The sequence below is a fragment of the Pseudonaja textilis genome, unplaced genomic scaffold (genome assembly GCF_049901715.1).
Source record: "Pseudonaja textilis isolate UNSWEBS1 unplaced genomic scaffold, rPseTex1.2 PTEXSCF35, whole genome shotgun sequence".
Lineage (NCBI taxonomy): Eukaryota > Metazoa > Chordata > Lepidosauria > Squamata > Elapidae > Pseudonaja > Pseudonaja textilis.
This window is the reverse complement of record NW_028262894.1, coordinates 73,142-98,414: the sequence shown is the minus strand read 5'-3', so window position 1 is coordinate 98,414 and position 25,273 is coordinate 73,142. Positions and strand designations below refer to the sequence as shown.

Genomic DNA, 25,273 nt, shown 5'->3' with positions numbered 1-25,273 from the left:
CTGTTATGTCTTTGGGACTGGTTGGGGTTTCCAACCAGGTCCGCTGTTTGAGCGGGAGCATCAGCCGCTCCCATTGGTTGGCTCCGTTTGACAATCGGCTATAAAAGCCGGCTGTTGAACGGAGCCAGCCGTTGTTCGCTTGCAGTCTGCCTTGTTAGCTGGCAGACGCGACAACCCTTTATTCCTTGAATAAAGACTGTTCGTTGTATGCTCTGGTCTATGCCTCGTCTATCCCGTTGCTCTACAACACTGGCGACGAGGGTGGGATGTGACCGCAGGCTAGCCAGAAGCAACCAAATACAAAAGAGCTGAAGTCACAACCGCGAAGCCCCAGAGCTGAACCGCAATCGCTTCGCACCGAAAGCGCAAGCCATTTCCGCTGCGAAAGAACTGAAGTCACGGCACTGAACTCTCAGCCGCCCACGCCCCTGAGAGGGCGCAAGATTCAAACCGCTGTCATTTGAATCCTTGCTCAAGCGAAGTTACGGCGCTGTTAGCTGTGGCCGCCACGAGCACAGAGAGCGCGAAACGCAGGTTTCCCTCGCAAAAGCTGAGTCACGGAGCGGATCGAGAGCATTGTAACCGCCACCGCCAGCACGCACGATAAGCGCAGCCCCTGGGCCTCAACCTACCAGAGAGATAGCCCAGTCTACCGACGACACCGAGGGGCCCAAGATGAACACCAATCCGGCGTTTCAACCATTCAGACCCAACGAGGAGACGTGGGACTCCTACAGGAATCGCTTCAACCATTACATCGATGCCATTGGTTTAGCCGATGCTGCGGAGCACAGGAAGAAATCGTACTTCCTTAGCTATTGCGGGGCAGCAGTTTTCGATACGGCCACAGCACTTTTTGCACCACGTGACATCAAGAACGTCCCATGGAGTGAGTTACAAGAAACACTCTCGAACCACTACTCCCCTAAGCCTTCCCAGATCGCAAGACGCTACGCGTTCAGGATGAGGAAGCAAGCAGAGGGGGAATCCATCAATCAGTACATGGCCGCCCTGAGGACAGCCGCTCTACAATGCGAATTCAAGAATTACTTAGACGACATGCTTCTCGACCAACTCGTCTGCGGGGTAAGAGATCAGAGGCTCCAACGACGCCTGCTGGCCCGGAAAGATCTAAATCTTTCCCAAGCAGTAGAAGAAGCCTTAGCTGCTGAACTATCTGCTCAGTCAGCAGCTGAGATTCAGGGCACGGCCCAAAAAACCGCCACCTCCACAGTCCACTCAGAGGAGGTGTTGAGCGAAGATGACCCATCTGAAGGTACAGATGTCCATCGCCTCAGGCAGCTGAAACAGCCACAGGTAGGAGCAAGGCGGAGAAACAGCAGTGGCCCACAACAGAATCTTTTGTGTCTAACCTGTGGAGGTTCCCATTCCCGGGCATCTTGTAGGTTTAGAAACGCCAATTGTCTAAACTGCCACAAGAAGGGTCACCTTGCAAGAGTCTGCCAGGCAGCACGCGCTCCGCCCCTGAAGTTCCCTTCATCTCCTAGCCTCCAAAGGCAAGTAGAAGACTGTTACACGTGTTACCATGCCAACCACACTTCTCAAACTCCAAGTAAAATTAAACTTTCTCTCTCCCTAGAAGGTAAACCTTGTACCATGGAGGTGGATACTGGCTCAGCGCTCTCAATCATCTCCTGGGACATGCTGAAAAAGATTCAACCCAGACTGACCAGAAAGCAGCTGCAAAAGTGCCACCTCACCCTGAGAGACTATCAAGGCAAGAACATCCCTGTCCTCGGGAAAGGCAAGTTCCTTGTTAAATTCCAAACCTTCAAAGGCCATCTGCCTTTAGTGGTGGTTAATGGTACCCTCCCTAGTCTTTTGGGGTTAGATTGGTTCCCCTCTCTCGGCCTTAGTATAACGGGAATTCATGCTGTCTCAACTTCCGATGTAGACACATTGTTCTCAGATTATTCCGATGTTTTCAGTAGCGAGTTGGGTTGCTACAATGGCACACCCATCTCTTTCTCCGTAGACCCCCAGGCAGTCCCGGTCCACCTGAAATTCCGCAGAGTGCCTTTTGCCATCCGCCCCAAATTAGACGCGGAACTAGACAAACTCCTAAAGCAAGGGGTAATAGAACCCACAGATTTCGCCAAGTGGGAGACCCCCATAGTCACCCCGTTAAAAAAGGACGGTAGTTTGAGAATTTGTGCTGATTACAAGACTACCCTTAACCATTATCTTCAGGTTAGCGCATACCCCGTGCCAGTCATCCAACACCTGTTGCACACATTCGAACCCAGCACCATCTTTGCCAAATTAGACATGTCGCAGGCATATCAGCAGTTTCCTGTCGACAACCACACAGCAGACTTACAAACCATAGTAACTCACAGAGGGGCATTCAGGTGTAAACGCCTCCAATTTGGCGTTAGCGTGGCCCCAGGTATTTTTCAGTCGCTGATGGAGAGAATTCTCCAAGGACTCCCTGGCGTAGTTCCCTACTTTGACGATATTCTGGTCTCAGCTAGGGATAGGCCCCAGCTCCTACAGAGGGTTAGGTCAGTTTTGGAGAAGTTCAGACAGCATGGTCTCAAACTCAAACGGGAGAAGTGCACCATCGCCACTAGACAGGTGGACTTTCTAGGGTACAGGCTAGACGCCTCAGGCATCCACCCAGTGGAGTCAAAAGTAAAAGCCATCCACGAGGCACCCACTCCTACCAATAAAACGGAACTACAAGCCTTCCTGGGCCTATTAAATTTCTATGCTTCATTCTTACCTCACAAAGCTTCAGTCGCTGAACCTTTGCACAGGTTATTAGATAAAGACTCTCCGTGGCACTGGAGTCCCAAAGAATCCCATGCTTTCAAAGAGGTCAAGTCTCTGCTCACCTCTGACGCTGTTTTAATTCAGTTCAACCAACGCCTCCCTTTAGTGCTGGCTGCTGACGTATCCCCCTTCGGGATTGGAGCCGTTCATAGTCACAGACTTCCTAATGGCACCGAAGCGCCAATTGCTTTTTTCTCCAGGACCCTTTCAATGACTGAAAGAAACTACAGCCAGATCGACAAGGAGGCCCTAGCAGCAGTTGCAGCTGTCAAAAAATTTCACGAATTCCTTTTTGGCCACCATTTCGAACTCATCACCGATCACAAGCCACTTCTGGGGCTCTTATCGGGGGACAAGCAAACGCCACAAGTACTGTCCCCCAGGATGACGAGATGGACATTGTTCCTAGCGGCCTACTCGTTCAAACTGGTCTATCGCCCCGGTAAGACTTTAAGCCACGCAGACGCCCTCAGCCGCTGCCCCTTACCGACACCAGTCGAGGACCCAGCTCCGGTGCACGCAATCTTCGAACTCAACGAATTTAAGCTACCAGTGACTGCAGATGGCATCGCGGCACACTCCAAGAAAGATAAAACAATCGCCCAGGTTCTGGACTGGGTGGGGAGGGGGTGGCCGGAAACAAAATATGCAACTGACTTTATCCCGTTTAAAACACGCCAACAGGAACTGTCAAGACTCCAGGGGTGTTTGCTGTGGGGCACCAGAGTCGTTATCCCAACCTCTCTTCGCGTACCCATACTGAAGGTGCTGCACGAGGGCCATCCGGGTATCGTGCGGATGAAGGCATTGGCTCGCAGTTACGTATGGTGGCCCGGGATGGACGATCAGATTGCAGAATGGGTAAGCTCATGTAAACCCTGTCAGAAGTCTAGGGCAGCCCCACCTGCAGCTCCACCCACTAAGTGGGAAAGCGCCAACGCCCCATGGTCACAATTACACATCGACCTGGCCGGGCCTGTACATGGCAAGACTTTCTTGGTGGTTGTGGACTCGTATTCAAAATGGATTGATGTTGCTTTGCTACCCACAACCACCACTCAGGCAGTTGTTAAAGCCCTGACCCGACTTTTCGTAACTCATGGACTCCCTGACACAATAGTCTCCGACAACGGGCCGCAGTTCACGTCCTGCAAATTTAGCATGTATGTCACGAATCTGGGCATTAGACATGTCCTCACGGCCCCCTTTCACCCTGCTAGTAATGGGATGGCGGAGAGAGCGGTCAGGACGGCTAAGGAGGCGCTAGCTAGACTCGGTCAGGAAAACTGGCATTCCAAATTATCCCATTTTCTCCTTAGCCAGCATACAACCCCATGCACTAGCACTAACAAGTCCCCGGCTGAACTCTTAATGGGGAGACGTCTAAGGACTACTCTTGACAGACTGCACCCACACTACTGCCCTGGTACACCCTTGGGATCTGACAGCCAAGTACGAGACTTTGCCTTGCTGGATCCCGTTTTTGCAAGGAACTATGCAGGAGATCCCTTGTGGGTGCCCGGGCAAATCGTAGCCGTCACCGGCCCGAGATCATACCGGGTCCAGTTGGAGGATGGTCGCGTGTGGCGGAGACACCTAGACCAACTGCGCAGGCGGCGGAACGACCGGACCAGCGGCGAACCAAATCCACCAGCCAGCCCTCAAGTCCTCACCCGGCTTCCAGAAGGTAGCTTTCCGAAAGACCAGGTACCTCCATTCGAACTGACCGAGCCGAGGACGAGCCAGGACTGCCAGCCCGAGTCTCCATCTTGTCCACCCAGCGGGAGCGTTGGCCAACCAGACTGAGCCGTTCTGCCGAGCCTACCCGAGCAAGGAGAGTCGTCCCATTCCCTGGGTCCTACACCACTACCAGAGGGCGTTCCATCGACTTCGGAGTCTTGCACCAGGGACGCGTTGCCCACCAGCAGTGTTCCTGAGCTACGACGTTCCAGCCGCCAGCGAAGTCCACCCTCGTACCTCAAGGACTATGCATGTGCTCAACTAGGGGGGAGGAGTGTTATGTCTTTGGGACTGGTTGGGGTTTCCAACCAGGTCCGCTGTTTGAGCGGGAGCATCAGCCGCTCCCATTGGTTGGCTCCGTTTGACAATCGGCTATAAAAGCCGGCTGTTGAACAGAGCCAGCCGTTGTTCGCTGCAGTCTGCCTTGTTAGCTGGCAGACGCGACAACCCTTTATTCCTTGAATAAAGACTGTTCGTTGTATGCTCTGGTCTATGCCTCGTCTATCCCGTTGTCTACAACAGCCTCCTTACCTTTGTGGGCAGCTGCAGTGAGCAGAGTGGTGCAAACTCCACGGACTAAAAAGGCTGACCTGCTCCAAATACACTGCACTTGGCCGAAGACGCAGGCTGCCTTAGGAGGACATTGCTGCTTCCAGCCCTTCCCAGCTAGCAATGGGTGAGCAGGCAGCCTTTGGGGGACAGCACCATGTTGGAGCAGAGGCTGCTGCTCCATTGCAGTTTGATGAGGTGCAGCATGCAGCCCTAGGGCGTCTGCCCACTTGCCTTCTAGATGCATCGCCACCAGATGAAAGTACATCTATTATATAGTATGTAGTATGTGCTGGCCTTGTTGGGATCTGAAGGGCAAAGTGCTTGGGCCAGCGGAGGCACATGGAAACTTTGGAGCCACTTGAGGCCTTTGGGACAGATCAGGTCATCCAAAACTTTGCTCCCAGGAAAGGGCTCCGTCATGGATGGTCGTGTGCCCAAACCAGGCACTTTCTGTTAGGCCTTCTGTCTCTCAGGGGGCAGCAGGAGGAGAAAGTGTGTGGCTGGGAAGACTGCCTGCAGTTCTTGCAGCCCAATCTGGGATGTCTGAGAACCTGCAAGTAAGTATCAGTTCTGCCTGGGGCAAAAGGTTGAACAAGAAGATAACCAAGGTACTTTCTATCCTATGTTTCTAAAGGCTCCAAGACAAGGGAATTTGCTTAAAGTGTAAGTGTGTGTGTGTGTGTGTGTGTGTGTGTGTGTGTGTGTGTGTGTGTGTGTAAGAGAGGGAGAGGGAGAGGGAGGGAGGGAGAGGGTGCATTTTGGAGAAATGTCAAGATAAATGCTAAAAGGGCAATCATATTGGGATTAAATGCCAAATGAAATTGGGTCTTCAGGCTATGGAGGCATGAAGATTTTTCAACTGCAGATTTCTAAAAAAATCTATCAAAATGAATGTCTAGAGGTAGCTCTTTAACACATTAGTCCAGAGGGAGCAAAAAAAAAAAAAAAATAAGGTCCCGATAAGGGTCTTAGCATATTTAGCTCAGGAATAACAAAATAACAGTTGGAAGGGACTTTGGAAGTCTTCTAGTCCAACTCTCTGCTCAGGCAGGAAAACTGAGGATGCCAAAATCTGAGTGGAGGGCCTGCAAAAGGTGTCAGAATAAGATAATAACATTTAGAAGGGACCTTGAGGGGGATACCATTTCAGAGAACTGGCTGTCCAGTCTTTTCTTAGAAACCTCCAGTGATTGAGTACTCAGAACTTCTGGAGACAAGAAGTTCCATTGGTTGTTTTCACTGTCAGGAAGTTTCTCCTTTGTTTTAGGTTGCTTGTCTCTTTGTTCAGTTTCCATCCCTTGCTTCTTGTTTTGCCTTCTGCAGCTTTGGAAAATACATTTCTCCCCCCACACACACACACCCTTTTTTTTGTGATGTACTTATAATACTCTTGGACAAAGCATGTGAGCCATTTCCTCCTTTTAGTGATCCATGAAAGTACCTCTATTCTATAGTGTTATATCCCACCTTCCAAAAAATAAACAGATAAGGCTGAAAGCAGCAGTCCTCGCAAACAAAGGCAGCAACCAGAAGTCTCCACCGATCACAGCTGTGAAATGTTATGTCCCACCTTCAAAAGTAAGCAGATAAGGCTGAAAGCAGCAGTCCTCGCAAACAAAGGCAACAACCAGGAATCTTCACTGATAACAGCCGCAGCCAGCCTCCACAAGATAGTCCAAGTTAACAGTCCCAATAAATCCAAGTCCCAACAAGATATTTCAGGTTTAAATCCTCCAAGCCAAAGTCTTCGGTTCTCTTTTCAAACAATTTGTTCCCGACAAGAGTGCAGAGTCATTCCTCTTCCTTTTATAGAACAGCAGCTAATTACTGATCTGCCCTCCTCCTGTGCTCCCGTTGGTTTCTTCTGACATCCACCCAGCAATTAACTAAATTATTACTTTCACCTGAAGACTCCATAAGTAACCTGATTGAGAAACCGAGGAGGTTGAAGGTTCAGGCCGGTCCTGCAAATCAAATGTCCTCCCTTTTGAAATTCAACAGTCATTTCACAATCAAATCAAACTAAAGGGAGTAACGTTCCCTGGTTCTGACGTCAATCCATGATCTAACAGTCATCAGATTCAAAGTTCCTAACAGGATTGGACCTTCCAATCACAACACTATCCCCCACCTCAGGGCCCGTCCCCCGAGTCTTACGTTCAGGATGTGGTTTTGAAGGGAATTCTGCATGATATCTTCGAACAAGGTCTGGGGCATGTACCTTGGTCACATCCTGCCAATGACGGATCTCCGTTTCATTTTCTACTCTTCCCACAAAGTACTGGAATCGTCCCTTTTTCCATCGTGAATCATAAATTCCAACCACTGTAGTATCTGTAACAGGTTCAGTGCGGGGCCTAGATGTGAAACGTACCAGACCTAAGGCCTCCTTAAGGTCAGGTCTACGCTGTTTTCCTGACGAGCCAAGAGTGGTTTCAGGTACAGGTCTGCGGTTCCCTCTCCGATTGCAGGAATTAACAAAATGTCCCAGACCCCCACAATAAAGGCATAAGCCTTCCTGGAACCGTCTCAAACGTTCCTGCGCTGTTAAGTGAGGGCGGAGTGCTCCCAACTCCAACGGCTCCTCTGTCATATCTATGGGTTGGAAAACTCTCGGTGGCATGGGTTGTGCACGAAAAAACGAAGATGGTTCCATACTGAGCCGTTTGCGTCCACGTTGCTGCAAACGAGCTTCAATTCGTAAGCACTGAACTATCAGTGCATCCAAAGTTAAAGCCCTCTCTGCATGGACCAGCTCATCTTTGATGGCATCAGACAGGCCTTCCTGGAATGCAGCCATATGAGCCGGTTCGTTCCAGTTGGAGTCCAAACACAGCACCCGAAATTCTGCAACGTATTCCTGAAGGGAACGTTTCCCCTGAGTAATGTCCCGTAACCGTCTATCCACAGTTTGTGATTTAATCGGGTTTTCAAACATTACCCTTATTTGTTGTAGAAATCCCTGGAAATTGTCTAATAATGGGCTATCCTGTATTAATAAGGGAGTAGCCCATTTGGCAGCCTGCCCAGACAAAAGGCTGAGAATGAATCCCGTCCTGGCCCGATCATTTGGAAAGTCTTCAGGCCTCAAGGACATAAATAATTGACACTGCCCCAGAAATGCCGGAAACATGTCCATTTGCCCAGAAAATTTCTCCGGCATGGATACTGGGCTTTTCCTCACAGGAGGGGCAGGGGGAACAGCAGCAGGGCTTGGTAAGCTGGAAACGTAATTCAGCAATTGTGTTACCTGATTCTGAAGCGTCACATTGCTTTGCAGGAGCTGATTTATCTGTAACTGTTGCTGCTCAATCAAATTCTGCAACTTTTTTGTATCCATCTTGGTTTGATGATAGTTTTTCAGGCTTGAAAGCAAAAAATGTAATGTCTTACCTATAAACTCAGATGAGCAGACGAAGTTTCAAAGCTCAAAATATTCAAACGTACACAACACCGAATTCAAAGGAATAAATTAACACAGATGTCCCGTCTTTTGGCAGACTTCCCGGACTCTTATCAGGCTAAATGGAGATTAATCAATCTTTTGGCAGATTTCCCGGACTCTGTCAGGCAACAAATTTTTTTTTTCTGGTCTCACAAATACGCTGCAAACCCGATCACACACCAGAGTTGATTTATAAGTCCATCTTACCTGAAAGATGGTTTGTTTTGGGTCGGGAACAATAATGTTATGTCCCACCTTCCAAAAAATAAACAGATAAGGCTGAAAGCAGCAGTCCTCGCAAACAAAGGCAGCAACCAGAAGTCTCCACCGATCACAGCTGTGAAATGTTATGTCCCACCTTCAAAAGTAAGCAGATAAGGCTGAAAGCAGCAGTCCTCGCAAACAAAGGCAACAACCAGGAATCTTCACTGATAACAGCCGCAGCCAGCCTCCACAAGATAGTCCAAGTTAACAGTCCAAATAAATCCAAGTCCCAACAAGATATTTCAGGTTTAAATCCTCCAAGCCAAAGTCTTCGGTTCTCTTTTCAAACAATTTGTTCCCGACAAGAGTGCAGAGTCATTCCTCTTCCTTTTATAGAACAGCAGCTAATTACTGATCTGCCCTCCTCCTGTGCTCCCGTTGGTTTCTTCTGACATCCACCCAGCAATTAACTAAATTATTACTTTCACCTGAAGACTCCATAAGTAACCTGATTGAGAAACCGAGGAGGTTGAAGGTTCAGGCCGGTCCTGCAAATCAAATGTCCTCCCTTTTGAAATTCAACAGTCATTTCACAATCAAATCAAACTAAAGGGAGTAACGTTCCCTGGTTCTGACGTCAATCCATGATCTAACAGTCATCAGATTCAAAGTTCCTAACAGGATTGGACCTTCCAATCACAACACTATAGTATGTAGATACAGATTATAAAGTCAAAAAAGGTGAAAAACATTTTTACAAAACCATAGATATGTTCATGCCTTTGAGGTGAGCAGCTGAGGTAAAAGCTGCTCACCTTTGAGGTGAGCAGCTGGGAGGCAAGGTGAGGCCACGTGTGACAAGGAGTGGCTGGGAGGGGTGAGACATGACTGGGTATGGCAAGGAGAGTGTTAGATCGGTGGATCGGGTCACAAGAGAGGCGAGACGCTAAGTGAACATTCAGCTCTTTATTTCAGCTCTGAATAAGGACAAAGGAAAAGTGTGCAACCCGCTTGGCTTTATTCAGCCGGCCGGCGGCTCGGCGGCCAATGGCAGCACTTCGAATCTCCCGCGATCGGCTCGGCCAATCGCGGTAGATTCTTAGCACTCCAATCACGGGCATTCAGTCAACCAATCGGGTTTCGGTCCGGGTGGCCAATCAGGGTGCGAGTCTTCGAGAATGCTAATACAGAACACCCCTCCCCTCATGGTTTCGTCTGACGCCGCGTCGTGACGTAGTCGCGCAGGTAGGTGGGGCTCCGAGTTTGCCTGGCCGACCTGCGCGGTTCAGTCTGTGTGTGATCGTCGGCCAGTTCGGACGGGCTCCGCGTCACTCTCCCTTCCATTGATGGAACCGCCTGGAAAGGTGAGCCGGGCCTGACGCCGCAACTCCCGCCCGGATGCCCTGGGCTGGTCGAGTTGTGGTTCCTGTTGCTCCAGCTCGGTTTCTCCGGGCTGGTTGAGCTGGCTTGGCTGCACCTTCCAGGTGAAGATCCCGTCTGCGACAGTTCGAGGTCTGCAGGTGAGTATGGTTGGTTTGTTTGGTCATTTCTGTCTTCTGGTGGGCGGTGTTCGGCTTGCGCTGGGGTGTGTGTCATGGCTGGTTCCGGTCTTTTGTCGGTTGCTGGTTTGGTGGTTGAGGCTTCCCCTCCCCCTCTGCTTTCCTTGGTTGTCGTTGTTGCCGAGTCGTTGGGGGTGTTGGCGGCCAGCCTGGATCGCAGCTGGTCGATGTGCCGCTTCCAGCTCCTTCCGTCTGTTGTTTGCAGCCTGTATGACCGGGGCCCGGTTACCTGCGTTATTCGTGCGGGTACCCAGAGGGGGTCTCCCGTGAAGTTTTTCGCATAGACCGCATCCCCGATGTTGAATGCCCGGTACCGGCTGGAGGAGTCCGGGGGTTTCTCTGGGTTGTAAGTGGGGTGTAGGCGGTCCAGAGGAGATCTTAATTTCTTTCCCATCAGTAGCTCCGCTGGGCTCTTGTTCGTCGTCGTGCTCGGTGTGATGTGTTGTATGAACAGTAGTTTGTTTATTTTTTCCTGGATGTCACCAGTTTCGATTTTTTGGATAGCCTTTTTTGTGTACTGGACCATCCGTTCCGCCCTGCCGTTCGCCGCCGGGTGAGCCGTCGAGGTTAAGGCATGTCTGATGCCCCGTTCGGCCAGGTATTTCTCAAACGTCAGTGCCGTGAACTGGGGCCCGTTGTCTGACACTATGACGTCCGGTAATCCATGCGTTGCAAAAAGTCTGTTGAGTTTGTCGATGACAGCTTCCGTCGTTGTTGCTCTCATCGTGCTTACCTCCAACCAGTTGGAGTAAGCGTCTACGGTGATAAGGAATGTATACCCCTTGGTTGGCCCGGCGAAGTCTATGTGTAATCGCGACCATGGTCCTCTTGGGGTTTCCCATTCTCGGATCGGGGCGGCGGGGGGGTTGGCTCTTGACTCTTGGCACTTGCTGCACCCGGCGACCCATGTCTCTATTTGTTTGTCCATCCCTGGCCACCAAGCATAGCTTCTGGCCAGGGCTTTCATCTTGACGACCCCCGGGTGTCCCTCGTGCAGTAATGCTAACACTCTGTTCTGTAGCGCTTCCGGTATGACCACCCGGTCGCCCCAGAGTATGCAACCCTTTTGTGAGAACAGCTCAGTTTGGCGGTTTCTGAAGGGTTTGAAATGTTCGTTGCCGTCAGCATCTGGCCACCCCTGCTCTACCCAGCTCAATACCCGCGCCAGCCGTTTGTCTTTATTTGTTTCATGGGCAATGTCTGGCGCGGTTAAGAGTGGGCACGGTAGAGTCTCGATCTGTAGGGTCATCGTTGTGGGCGCTGGGTCGTCGTCTAGGTCCGGTAGTGGTGATCGGCTTAGCGCGTGTGCGTGCAGGATGGTCTTGCCGGGCCGGTGTGACAGCTCGTAAGAGTATGCGGCAAGGAACTCGGACCACCTCGTCATCCGGGGCGACAGGATGTTCAGGGTGGCCTTGTTCCCTGCGAGTATCCCGAGCAGGGGTTTGTGGTCCGTTATGATTGAAAAATTCCTGCCGTAAAGGTATTCGTGGAACCTTTTAACTCCGGCGACGATGGTGAGGGCTTCTTTGTCCAGTTGACTGTAATTTCTTTCCGGCTTGGCTAGTGTTCGGGAGAAGAAGGCAATGGGTGCTTCCTTCCCGTCGGGTAGGGTGTGGCTGAGGACTGCTCCTATGCCGAAGGGTAAGGTGTTGCATGTTACCGAGAGCGGGAGGGTCTCGCTGTACTGGATTAAGACTGCATCTGATGTTAGCAAGTCCTTTGTTCGTTGGAACGCAGTCTCCTCCCGCTTCCCCCAGGTCCAGGTGGCCGTTTTATCGAGTAGCCGGTGTAGGGGTTCCGCCACGGTCGCCTTTTGGGGTAGGAAAACATTGTAAAAGTTAAGCAGTCCCAGAAATGCTTGCAGTTCAGCTTTGTTCGTTGGTGTGGGGGCTTCCTTGATGGCTCTAAGTTTCTTCCCGGTTGGGTGTATTCCGTGCCGGTCCAAAAGGTACCCCAGGAACTCGACCCTCTCGGTGTGAAGTTGGCATTTGTTTCTTTTGACTTTAAGGCCGGCGTTTTTGAATTTGCTAAGCACCGCCCTTAAACGGGTCTCCAATTGTTCTTTGTCGGCGGCTGCGATTAGCACGTCGTCAAAGTAGGGAACCACCCCTTTGATGCCCTGGAGGAGCCTCTCCATGAGGCTTTGGAAGACTCCTGGGGCGACGCTGACTCCAAATTGGAGTCGGTTGCAACGAAAAGCCCCCCGGTGTGTAACAATCGTTTGCGCTTCGGCTGTCTCTGCATTGACCGGCAGCTGCTGATACGCTTGTGCCAAGTCGAGTTTTGCGAAGACCCGGCCTCCCCCCAGTGAGTGCAGGAGGTGTTGCACTACTGGGACGGGGTAGGCGCTTTGCTGCAGCGCATGATTGAGGGTGGCCTTGTAGTCCCCGCAAATTCTTATAGAGCCATCTGGTTTGATGGGGGTGACTATGGGCATTTCCCAACGGGCATGGTCGATGGGTTCTAGTACCCCTTGCGCGACGAGCTTGTCTAGTTGCTCGTCGATTTTCGGCTTGAGCGCAAAAGGCACTCGCCGGGGTTTGAGGTGGATTGGGGCGATGTTGGGGTTAAGGTTGAAGGATATAGGGGGCCCTCGGTACTTGCCTAGCGAGTTGTCAAAGACCTCCTGGAAATCCCTTACGAGAGTCGCTTCCCAGTCGGCCTCGTCTGTGCGATGGATGCCGGTCACTTCGATGCCTAGCGGGGCGAACCATTGTAGGCCAAGCAAGCTGGGGCGGTCCCGGTCCACGATCGTGAGTGGCAAGATGTCGGTGTGGTTCTTGAAGGTCACCTTGAAGTGCCCGATGCCCACCACAGGGATGCGGTTTCCCTGGTAGTCTTTCAGGATTAGCTTCTGGTCATCTAGCTCATTGCGGCAGATGGTCGGAACTAGGCGCTTGATTGTGCGCCACAAGACCATTGAGAGGTAGGACCTGGAGTCCACTTCCATCTCACAGGGCCGGTCCTCGATGCTTAGGGCCACGTGTACCTTCCGGGCGTCCGTGGTTGATGAATGGCCGATGACGACCGTCTGGTGTGTTTCCTCGCGCCGCTGTGCTTCGCTGAGTCGTCGGCTGCGGCTGTCGCGGCTCCACCGGCTCTCGGTTGGTCGGTCTCGGTGCCTGGGCGGGGTGCCGTCCCGTCGTCATGGGCTGTTGCCTCGGCGCTGCGGGCTGTAGCTCTTTTTGTTCCGGCACACCTTGGCGATGTGACCCCGCTTCTTGCAATTCCTGCAAATGGCGTCGAGAAAACGGCATTCGGAGCGGGGGTGATCACCGCCGCAACCGGCGCACTGGAATCCAGACTTACGACTCCGGCAGTCCCGGCGGTCACGCTCGGTCTGCAACCGATGGATCTCCTCGTCCTCGTCCTCGGTGTCGGATTGGGGTTCGAGGTCACCGTGGTGCGTGGTCGTCTCCCGCTGGCTGGGTTCCCAGGGCTTCGCAGCAGCTGGGGTTGCCTCGTTGGTTGGTGGCCGTTCAGGCACGTTGGTTTGCCTCATCCGAGCCGCGGATTGGCGGGTGGCCTCGGCGGCGGTAGCCTCGGCGAGGGCGTCGGCAAGAGAGATGTTGCCTCTGGCCATCAGCCGGCTCTGCAACACGGGGTCTCGGAGTCCGAGGACAAGTCGGTCCCGGATCGCCTGGTCCAGGTCGGGGAACTCGCAGGGACCTTCCATGTTCTGCAGCTGGGCCACGAAATCGCTGATGGACTCGCCTTCGCGCTGATCTCGGCGGTAGAAATCGTACCTGCGGATAAGGATGGGCACCGTGGGGGCGTAATGGCGGCGCAGGATGGGCTCGAGGTCAGCCCAATCCATCTCCTTGACGTCGGCGGGTCTCGCGAGTGCCTTGGACATTTTGAACACTGCGTCCCCACAGTGCGTTAGGAATACTGCCCGTTTCCTCTGGCCGTTGGCGTCCTTGAGGTTACTGCATTCCAGAAACATCTGAAAGCGATCAATGTAGGACTCCCAGTCTTCGGTTGCTGGGTCGAATGGAGCGGGCGGCAGGGTGCTGGCCATTTTGCCGGGCGCTGGTCACCGTTGCCACATGCTAGTTGGTCCTCGCCTCACGATCCCACCGTCGTCGCCAGTGTTAGATCGGTGGATCGGGTCACAAGAGAGGCGAGACGCTAAGTGAACATTCAGCTCTTTATTTCAGCTCTGAACAAGGACAAAAGAAAAGTGTGCAACTCGCTTGGCTTTATACAGCCGGCCGGCGGCTCGGCGGCCAATGGCAGCACTTCGAATCTCCCGCGATCGGCTCGGCCAATCGCGGTAGATTCTTAGCGCTCCAATCACGGGCATTCAGTCAACCAATCGGGTTTCGGTCCGAGTGGCCAATCAGGGTGCGAGTCTTCAAGAATGCTAATACAGAACAGAGAGGCTGGGAGAGGTGCCCCTTGATGTGAGTTGGCTATGACCATCCAGCCATGCCTACCAGCTGGTCACTAGGGCAGAGAACCAGTTGTTAAATTATTTGAATCCCAGCACTGAATGACACTAATACTTAAACTTATATACCATTCCACAGTGATTTGCAAAACTCTTTGAGCAGTTTACAATGTCAGCATATTGTCCCAACAATCTAGGTCTTCATTTTACTGAACTCAGAAGGATGGAACCCTGAGTTAACTTTGAACCAGTCAGGATCAAACTTGTGGAACTGCACTCTAACCACTATACCACCATGACTCCTAGTATAATTTAATTTGATTTACTCTGTTGTTTAATTCGTCATAACTGAAATTTCCATTTAAATTCAGCTGATTTCTCATTTGGAAAACCAATTCTAGATACTTGAGAGGAAAACTTTTTAAATTGTTCATGTAGTTCTTTCTATCCCCTGGCCACTGTTATTTTTCTCCTTAATTCCAAGTTACAGTTCTCAGTGTATCACAAATTGGGACATGCCTAAATCTCTACAATCATTATCAATTATGTGTTCTTATTTTCTCCTCTCTAAGGAGTTATGGAAACTATTAAAAGTAATATAGTTAAACAGCAAAAAGGTATAATATTCTTCTTTCTCCAAGGGTACTGGTGGAGGACAAAGTCCTTTCATTCTCATTTTTAAACCATTTACACCTCTGATTTTAAAGTAGTCTCATGGAATAATGTATGTTAGGCTGTTCTATTTCAAATGCCTAATTCTCATTGAGTAAACAGGAGGCCGAGAGATAAATTGATCTGCAAGATGATATTTTTCTTTGCATCTGTAACAATATTGTCTTCCTATATAGAATCTGAAGCAGCTCTTGGCAGATGTTCTGTAGGAGACCAACCTCTTATTAAGCACAACGATTATCATTCAGAAGATTTGGTCATTGCTGGCATTTGTTATCTATTTTACATGATGTCTGAGAAATTAACATTCACAAGAAATCCATCAAGTGAACTAGTTGATGACTTCCTGTATGTAATTAGTTTTAAGCAATGCAATACAGAAATAGTTAAAATCTGTGTTATGCTTGAATTAGAGTGAGAGATGAATTGCAGATTGCCTAAGTTGCACTATTATTTTTTCTTTTAATAATATTGTTAGTTACCATGTGGTTCCTCATATGCAAAGTAAAGTTGTATATATTTCTGTTTCAATAGCTTCCAACAGCCTCCTTGATAACTTTTAGGTAAATATTAGTTTCATTTTAGTTTGTTTCTTTTTCAGGTTGTATTAATCAGGAAAACTACGAGGAAATAACAGTGATCATTTGTAGAAAGTGTATGTGACTGCAATTAGTCCTACATGCAGATATTGTATCAAATTCTCTCTTAAATTTGGTGTTTGAAAGTACAGTACTATGAGAATTGAATTTCCTTTTTAAATACCTGAGAAACATAGTTAAAAGGAAGAAGAACAAGAAAGAGAAGTTGGAAATGGTGGAATAGAATATTAGAATAGAAGATAGTAATGTTGAAAGGCTGGAAATGCCTTTCTTCCAAGGGTTCTTTTTTCCTGCTGGGAGTGCTTTCAGAGTAAGGACACAGACAGAGACAGCTATTTGGAAGCAAGTTTGCTTTAATTTTCAGGAAGGCAAGAGATAGCAAGAAGTCTGCGTTCCCGGGGCTAGCCAGCTTTGTGTAATAAACTCCTGATTTTTATACCTGTCCTCCCTTTGTGTGTGAGTGCTTAAATCCTGTCAGGGAGGGTTGTCTCCATTTCCGTCAGAGGGTAAACTCTGCGGGGTGGTTTGATTGGATTATTAGTTTCATTTCTTATATCTGTTTAGTGGCAATCTCCTGTCTGCTATGTGTCTTTTGTTCTATTTGTTTTGCTGATTTGGCATGGCCTTTCTTCTGTAAGGGATTTCTTTTTGTTTCCCTAGTTTTCTTAATTACTTGGCTTTTTGTCTAGGGGGCTTCTTTCAATACCTTTTATTAAATCTCTTTTCCTATGCAAGTTTGTTTTATGGCTGGCCTGGTGTTGCCTTTGGGCTTTTTTTTTTCTGCTTGGGTATCACCACTGTCCTCATGAAGTTCCCTTTCCACAGTAATAAATCAGAATCCCTAAATTAAAGAAGCACCCTTTAGTAATTATTCAATTATTTAAAGTAATTATTTATGATTATTTCATTTTGTATTCAGTCCACTGAATGTATCATCAGTATTTATGGCCATCTCCAATGGATAAAAAGTGAAGTGTTATAGCTTAACTTCCAGGGAGAATTTTTTAATATGTTGTGATAAAACTTTGCTCTATAATTTTGAGGCTATTGCATTAAACAGTCAAAGAGATGCCTTGCTTGATGTTAATATACTCCCTCCTTTCAGTGCTTGTGGGCTGTAAAATCATGAGTGATATAAAATTAGAAAAAACATAAATAAGGATGCAGCTAAATTGGGAAACAGATGCTCTAATACTCATTTCAGGTTGTATATGCAAAACTACCAGAACGTCTTTGCTTTGGAATTTGCAATCAAAGAAATCAATGAGAATTCCAGGATCTTGCCTAACATCACCCTTGGTATCCATATCTCCAATAGCTATGCCCTGGCAAGATGGATCTATCTGGTTTCCATGGAGTTCCTCTCTACCAAGGGAAGGTTCATACCAAACTACAAGTGTGATTTCAAAGACAATGTAATATCTGTGATTGCAGGACATAATGCTTACATTGGACATTTCATGTCAAATATTCTGAGCATTTACAAGATCCCACAGGTAAGAGCTATCTCAGAAAGAAAGGAGTCAAGACCTTTCAACAACACATTTATTTGAACAATTGTGGCTTGTACACAGTGATATATGAAATTGAAATAAAAACCATGAAATAAGCTTACCTCGGACTTTGCTCCATCTCAGTATAGTGAAATGTAGATATAGACCAAATGCAAGACACAGGTATTCCTTTCTTAATGTGAGTACATATGAATATAAAATGGAGGAAATCCACACTTTCTCATTTAATTTAATTTCATGGAAGATTATATTTATTCACTAAAACATGATTCTTGGGGCTGTGATCTCGCATGACTTCAGACACCCATTTTCTGCAAAAGTAGATGGGTGCATGAAGTCATGTTAGATAATTCATTCCTACAAATCCTCAAGTTTATGAATAGAATTAGCAGAGTCCATTATATTCGTACCTCGAGAATTACTTGTTATTAAGTAAAATATAAGAGTATTGTTGATATTGGATAACAACAGAAGAATTGTAATTAAAGTATATTGATCCCGCTTTTTATTAAAATATTTCTGATATGATTGATTTATTTTTTATTCCAAAGTTTCATATAGATAAGGAATGTCTTCCTTAAAAACAAATAAATATTTGGATCTGAAAAGAAATGCTCCAGTTTCTTTCTTTTTTCTTAGCTCCTATATGGTTCTACTATGGAGACAGATGACAACATACAAGCTGCTTGCTTCCATCAATTATTTCCAGATGAAGATCTTCAAATTATTGGGATCATCCAATTGTTGCTTCACTTTGACTGGAAATGGATTGGACTCATTATCCAAACCTCTGAAAGAGCAAAGAGTTTTATACAGAATAGGCTTGATATGTTTTCTCAAAAAGGCATCTGTTTTGACTTCATAGAAGAAATGCCAAGGGACACTGTTACCAATGACATTGAGGTTCAACTTAATGGGTTTTTTTATGATATACCAGGTCATTATGAGAAGTTCTGCCAATGTTGTGATCATATATTGTGAAAATGAGGCCATTGCTGCTTTTAGAATGTTTCCATTTATTTCAGAATATGTTGACATGCCAGTGAAGAGAAAAGATAAAGTTTGGATAATGCCAGCACAGATGGAATTCACATCAATCCCCTTTCAAAGAACCAGAGGCGTGGACTTCATCCATGGGGCCTTATCGTTGGCAGTTTCCTCGAAGGAAATGTTAGGGTTTCAGAAATTTATTCAGATGAGGAAGCCTTCTTCTGAAGAAGAAGAAGATAGTTTGATCAGGCTGTTTTGGGAATATGCGTTTGAATGTTCTTTTCCAAATGCTGGGTTAGATGAGGACAGTGACAATGAATGCACTGGTGAGGAGACATTGGAGACCCTTCCCAATGTTTTGTTTAGAAGTAGCATAAGTGGGCAAAGTTATAGCATTTACAATGCTGTCTATGCAGTGGCCCACGCACTGCAAGCCATGCTTTCATCTAAGAGCAGAAAAAGAGGACATTCTTGGGAACTCAAGACTCTAAATCAACAATCATGGCAGGTAAAAATGAAATGAATGTAAATATCACTTTATATAAGTACCAGTCATATAAATGTTTGGCTAATATTTTAGAATTGTATAGTTAATAGGATCAAAATGATATGTCAGATCTTTAAAGAGGGTAAATTTTTCTCTGATAATTCAGGGTAACATTAAAATGGTGTGCAACTATGCTAAAGAGGCAATATCAAATGTTTATTTAAGAGAAAAATCAATTTTAGGAGGAAGACAAAGCTGACATTAGAGTGTGGTTCTGTAGAAAAAAATATGTTTCCAGATGAATGGGACTGTTTAATAGACAAACTGAAACATAACTAATATATCCTGGTATTTCGCAGTGGATTGTGGTGGTTTTATTAGAGCATTCTCCTGACAATCCCTGAATCTTATGATGCAATTGTATCTTCTTAGCTATAAAACCACTATATCCTGAGATCTATTATGCTTTTGTTATGAATATGTATGCAAGGATCACTTTGCCCTCCTTTTTGAAATATATAAATATGAGTGCATCCTTTGGTCTGCAGGAATTATTCCCCACTCCCCACCACAGTTTAGGTACTGAATTCCTCCATTACACAAGGCTAAAAATAAATACTGCAATGATCCTTGATTATTTGCTTTTAGTTCTGTATTTTAATTCCATGAAGATTAGGAGGAGGAAATTATGAGATGTGAGAAAGAAAGAAAGAAAGGAAGGAAGGAAGGAAGGAAGGAAGGAAGGAAGGAAGGAAGGAAGGAAGGAAGGAGAAGGAGGAGGGAAGGAGGAAGGAAAATCATCTAACAGTGAAGAAAGGCAAATCACAGCAAAAGGGATGAAAATTGTTAGTTTCTCATAGATAAGACAGCAATGTCATTTTTAACATACTACAGTTCTGAAGCAATAGAATCTAAACATGATTTCAGAAAGGGTTATGTTAAGTTTGGGAAAAGAGAGGCTGAACCAGAGCATGAGTGCAACAAATACTTTATTATAACAATAAAGGGCTGACCGTGCTTGCCACGCCTGGAAACTGGCTCGCAGCAATCAGCAACTGGTTGGACCCCGCAGCCTGCTTTTATAGCTGGCTGCTGGGGAGAACCAACCAATGAGTGAAGGGAAGAACGCCCACGCAAAGTGAATGGACCTGAGTGAGAACTCCTAGAGTTCTCAGGACATAACACCCCTTCCCCCCAGATGCGAACACGCATAGTCTTTGAGGTAGGCAGGAGGTTTATGTTGGCGCCCGGAACGGCGCAGCTCTGGAACGTTGTCTGTCCGTTCGGGGTCTGCCTGGGAAGGCAGAGCCGGCAAAGTGTCACCAGTGTGCCCCTCGGTTCGGGCATGCCCGGGGCTCGTAGGGTTGGTCACTGGGGACGTGCTCCCATAGACTGGATTGGGCTGGTCAACCGTCTGGGTGCCGCTGTCCGTGTTCGGGCTTTCGGGATCGGCTGTTGGTGTGAACTGGTCGCCGGGCATGATGTGGATGTGGGGCTGATGATGAGGCCTCCCTTCGTCTTGTGACTCTGGATCCCTGCTGGCGAGGGTGCTGAGGCGCCTACGCAGTTGGTCTATGTGCCTTCTCCAGACACGGCCATCCTCCAGTCTGACCCGATACGACCGCGGCCCGGTGATGGCTACGATCTCGCCCGGGATCCACAGGGGGTCTCCAGCGAAGTTCCTCGCGAATACTGGCTCCTGTAAGATAAAATATCTAACCCCCGATGTGGAAGCGAGGGGAGAGTCAGGGCAGTATTGTGGGTGAAGTCTGTCCAATACAGTCCTCAGACGCCTGCCCATCAGGAGCTCAGCTGGGGACTTATTGGTGACTGAACAAGGAGTTGAGTGCTGGCTCATCAGGAACCGCGAGAGTTTGTGGTGCCAGTCATCCTTGCTGAACCTAGCCAGGGCTTCTTTAGTGGTCCTGATGGCCCTTTCAGCCAATCCGTTACTGGCAGGATGAAATGGGGCTGTGAAAATGTGGCGGATACCCAGGTTGGCAGCGAAATGGCTGAACTCGGTCGATGCGAACTGTGGGCCATTGTCGGAGACAATGGAGTCGGGTAGCCCGTGCGTTACGAACAGGCGTGTTAACACGTTGGTGATTGCTAGTGTGGTGGTCGTGGATAGCTGTGCTACGTCAATCCATTTAGAATAGGCGTCCACGACCACTAGGAACATCTTCCCATGCAAGGGGCCGGCCAGGTCGATGTGAATTCTGGACCAAGGAGCGCTGGCGCTTTCCCATCTAGTAGGGGTGGCAATGGGGGGAGCAGGACGGGATTCCTGGCAAATGCTGCAGGAACTTACCCAATTGACAACGTCCTCGTCGAGACCCGGCCACCACACGTAGCTGCGTGCTAATGCCTTCATTCTCACGATGCCAGGGTGTCCCTCGTGCAACGCCTCCAGAACTCGGGTACTCAAGAGTGCCCCATAGTAGACAGCCTTGCAAACTGGACAACTCCTGCATGCGAGTCTTGAAAGGTGTGAATTTGTTTTCAACATTGCCACCCGGCCACCCCCTCCTCACCCAGTCGAGCACCTGGGCGAGTGTTTGGTCTGCCTTGGTTTTAGCAGCAATGTCAAGGGCAGTGATGGGTAGGTCCAACTGGGTGATCTCGAAAATAGCGTGGACAGGAGCAGGGTCTTCAGCCGGAGCCAGCAAGGGGCAGCGACTGAGAGCGTCAGCGTGGGACAGTGTTTTACCCGGGCGGTGTATAAGTCTGTAGGAGTAGGCTGCTAGGAAGAGGGTCCACCTTGTCATCCTAGGGGAAAGGACTTGAGGGGTCTGTTTGTCCCCAGCTAGTAGGCCCAGGAGGGGCTTGTGGTCCGTGACCAGCTCGAAAAAATGGCCAAAGAGAAACTCGTGAAATTTTTTCACGGCTGCAACAGCTGCTAGGGCTTCCTTATCGATCTGGCTGTAATTGCGCTCCGTTGCAGAGAGCATCCTTGAGAAAAAGGCGATGGGGGCCTCGGCGCCATTGGGAAGCCTGTGACTTAATACCGCCCCAATTCCAAAAGGGGATGCGTCTGCTGCCAGCACTAAAGGGAGGTTGGGGTCGAATTGAATAAGTACCGCCTCTGACGTGAGTAGTGATTTGACGGCGTGAAAAGCATGGTCTTCTTTGTGCCCCCAGTGCCAAGGTGACTTTTTATCCAGTAATCTGTGTAGGGGTTCAGCTACTGATGCTTTATGGGCCAAGAAGGATGCGTAAAAGTTCAATAGTCCCAAGAAAGCCTGTAGTTCAGTTTTGGAGGTTGGAGTGGGTGCCTCGTGGATTGCCTTAACCTTGGACTCCAGGGGGTGAATGCCAGAGGCGTCAATTTTATAACCCAGAAAGTCCACCTGTCTAGTGGCAATGGCACATTTTTCTTTTTTCAACTTGAGGCCATGCTGTCTGAACCTCTCTAACACTGCTCGAACTCTCTGGAAGAGTTGGGGTCTGTCCCTGGCCGAGACTAAGATGTCATCGAAGTAGGGTACTACACCAGGGAGGCCCTGCAAAATCCGCTCCATGAGGATTGAAAAATACCTGGGGCAACACTTACGCCAAATTGGAGACGCTTGCATCGGAAGGCACCCCTGTGAGTGACAATGGTCTGGAGTTCCGCTGTTTGGTTATCAACAGGGAACTGCTGATACGCTTGAGACATGTCCAATTTAGCAAAAATGCTGCCTGGTTCGAATGTGTGTAATAAATGCTGAATGACGGGCACAGGATAAGCGCTAACTTGTAGAAATTTATTGATTGTCGTCTTGTAGTCTGAGCAAATTCTCAGGCTACCGTCTTTTTTGATGGGTGTGACAATGGGCGTCTCCCATTTGGTGAAATCTGTTGGCTCAATGACCCCTTGTTTTAACAGTTTATCCAATTCCGCATCAAGTTTTGGCCGAATAGCGAATGGGACCCTACGCGGTTTTAGCCTGATTGGGACTGCCTGGGGTCAACTGAGAATGAGATGGGGTACCGTTATAACACCCAGCTCCTCGCTGAATACATCTGAGTAATCAGCGAATAAGGAGTCAGTGTCTGAGGTTGAGACAGCATGGACTCCTGTTAGCCCTAGGCCGAGATGGGGAAACCAATCGAGCCCCAATAAGGTGGGGAGATTGCCGTTAACTACCACTAGAGGTAGGTGACCTTTAAAAGCTTTAAAACTGACAAGGAACTTGCCTCTGCCGATTACAGGAATGGTCTTCCCCTGGTAGTCCTTCAGGCTAAACTGGCATCTCTGGAGCCGGCTAGTGGATAGGCTTGGTTGGAGCCTCTTGAGGGTGTTCACGAGATAATTGAGAGCGCTGACCCTGTGTCAACCTCCATACGGCACGGTTTACCTTCTAAGGAAACGGAGAGAGAAATTTTACTAACAGTGTGGCAAGTGTGCTTGGCATGGTGGTGCGTGCGACAGTTCAATACTTGCCTCTGTGGTCCCGAGTGCGAGGGGGTGCCTTTGTGCTGAGCTTTGAGGGGCTTGGCAGACTCTCACGATGTGTCCCCTTTTATGACAGTTATTGCAGGTGGCTCCTTTAAACTTGCAGGTGGCCCTCTGATGAGATCCCCCACAGGCTAGGCACAGGGTGATGTGCTTGGGTGGACTGATGTTTTCTTGTTTGGCTCCTACCTGCGGCCGTCTGTCGTTGGAGAGGCGGTGGACGTCGTTTTCATCACTGATGGTTTCCTCTGCTACCACCTCCTCGGAGTGGACTGGAAGTGATGTCAGCTTGGCACTTGGGCCATGGATTTCGGTGGCTGAGTGCGCTGCCAGCTCAGCTGCCGAGGCCTCCTCGACTGCTTGTGCGAGGTTGAGGTCTTTTTTTGTGAGAAGGCGCCTTTGCAGGTGGAGGTCCTTGACCCCGCAGACTAATTGATCGAGGAGCATGTCCTCCAGGTAGGTTCCAAACCCACAATGCATTGCTGCTGTTCTGAGAGCGGCCATATACTGATTGATGGTCTCCTTGTCCGATTGCTTCCTCATACGGAAGGTGAATCTCCTGGCAATCTGTGAGGGCCTGGGAGAATAGTGGTTAGTGAGGATTTCAAGTAACTCAGACCACGGAACGTTTTTCAACTCACGAGGAGCCACGAGGGCCGTGGCAGTATCGAAAACGGTGGCTCCACAGTAGATCAGGAAATACGATTTTTTCCGATGCTCTCCAGCATCCGCCAGGCCAATTGCATCGATATAATGATTAAAGCGGTTCTTATATGATTCCCACTTCTCCTCATCTGGTTTGAACGCTGGGAAGACTGGATTGTAATTCATGGTGCTGGGACCGGTAGAACAACCTGTGGAAAAAATCTCTCTGGGGCAGCAGACAATGTTTTAGTGCCTGTGGCAGGAAAGTGATTTCAGCTCCGGAGAGGCTTTTCGCAATCCTCTCTTTCTCTCTGGGTTAACCACGTTTGGCTGTTAGCCGTTGGTGGCGTTTGTATTCGCGCCTGTGTGGGCGTCAGTGACTTGACTACAGCGCTGTGCTGTACCTTTTTAGGTTTGAAATTCAAATGACAGCCGTTTGAATTTCGCACCTAATACTGAGCGGCTGCGGCTCGCAGCGCTTCACTTTCCCTGTAGCTGGGCTAACAAGCGGCTACAGACGCTTCTAACTTTCGATTCTGACCGCTCTCTCTGGCTGCGGATCAGCGTTCGCTTCTTATCGCTTGCTGGCCGCTTTCTCTGTCAGCGGATCAGCGTTTGCTCTTTTTGTTTGCTCTTTTTGTTTGCTGACCGCTCTCTCTGGCTGCGGATCAGCGTTGCTCTTATCGCCGGCCGATCGCTCTCTCTGGCTGCGGATCGGCGGCTAGTGACTCAGCGGTTGCATGGTGCTTCTGGTAGCCATCCCATCCTCGTCTCCAGTGTTAAGTTTGGGAAAAGAGAGGCTGAACCAGAGCATGAGTGCAACAAATACTTTATTATAACAATAAAGGGCTGACCGTGCTTGCCACGCCTGGAAACTGGCTCGCAGCAATCAGCAACTGGTTGGACCCCGCAGCCTGCTTTTATAGCTGGCTGCTGGGGAGAACCAACCAATGAGTGAAGGGAAGAACGCCCACGCAAAGTGAATGGACCTGAGTGAGAACTCCTAGAGTTCTCAGGACATAACAGGTTAGGTCAGCAATTTTCATAAAATATTATCAGCTGATTGATAATATTGCTTCTTATATAATGAGAATGCTATAGGAGTTATAAAAAATAATGTAGAGCAGTGAAGAGATTCCATTTGGAAATGATGCATAACTTAGTAGAAAGAAATGGTGATCTATTCCTGCAAAAGGGGATATGAAAAAGGGATAAAAAAAAAAAAGAAAGTTTCTGTTA

The 25,273-nt window shown here is 48.6% G+C and overlaps 1 pseudogene; it reads left to right on the top strand.

Annotated features, from left to right (window-relative positions):
- Nucleotides 1-16,040: 16,040 nt before the first annotated feature.
- Nucleotides 16,041-18,987, top strand: LOC113452957 (vomeronasal type-2 receptor 26-like; annotated as a pseudogene).
- The last annotated feature ends 6,286 nt before the right edge of the window (nt 18,988-25,273 follow it).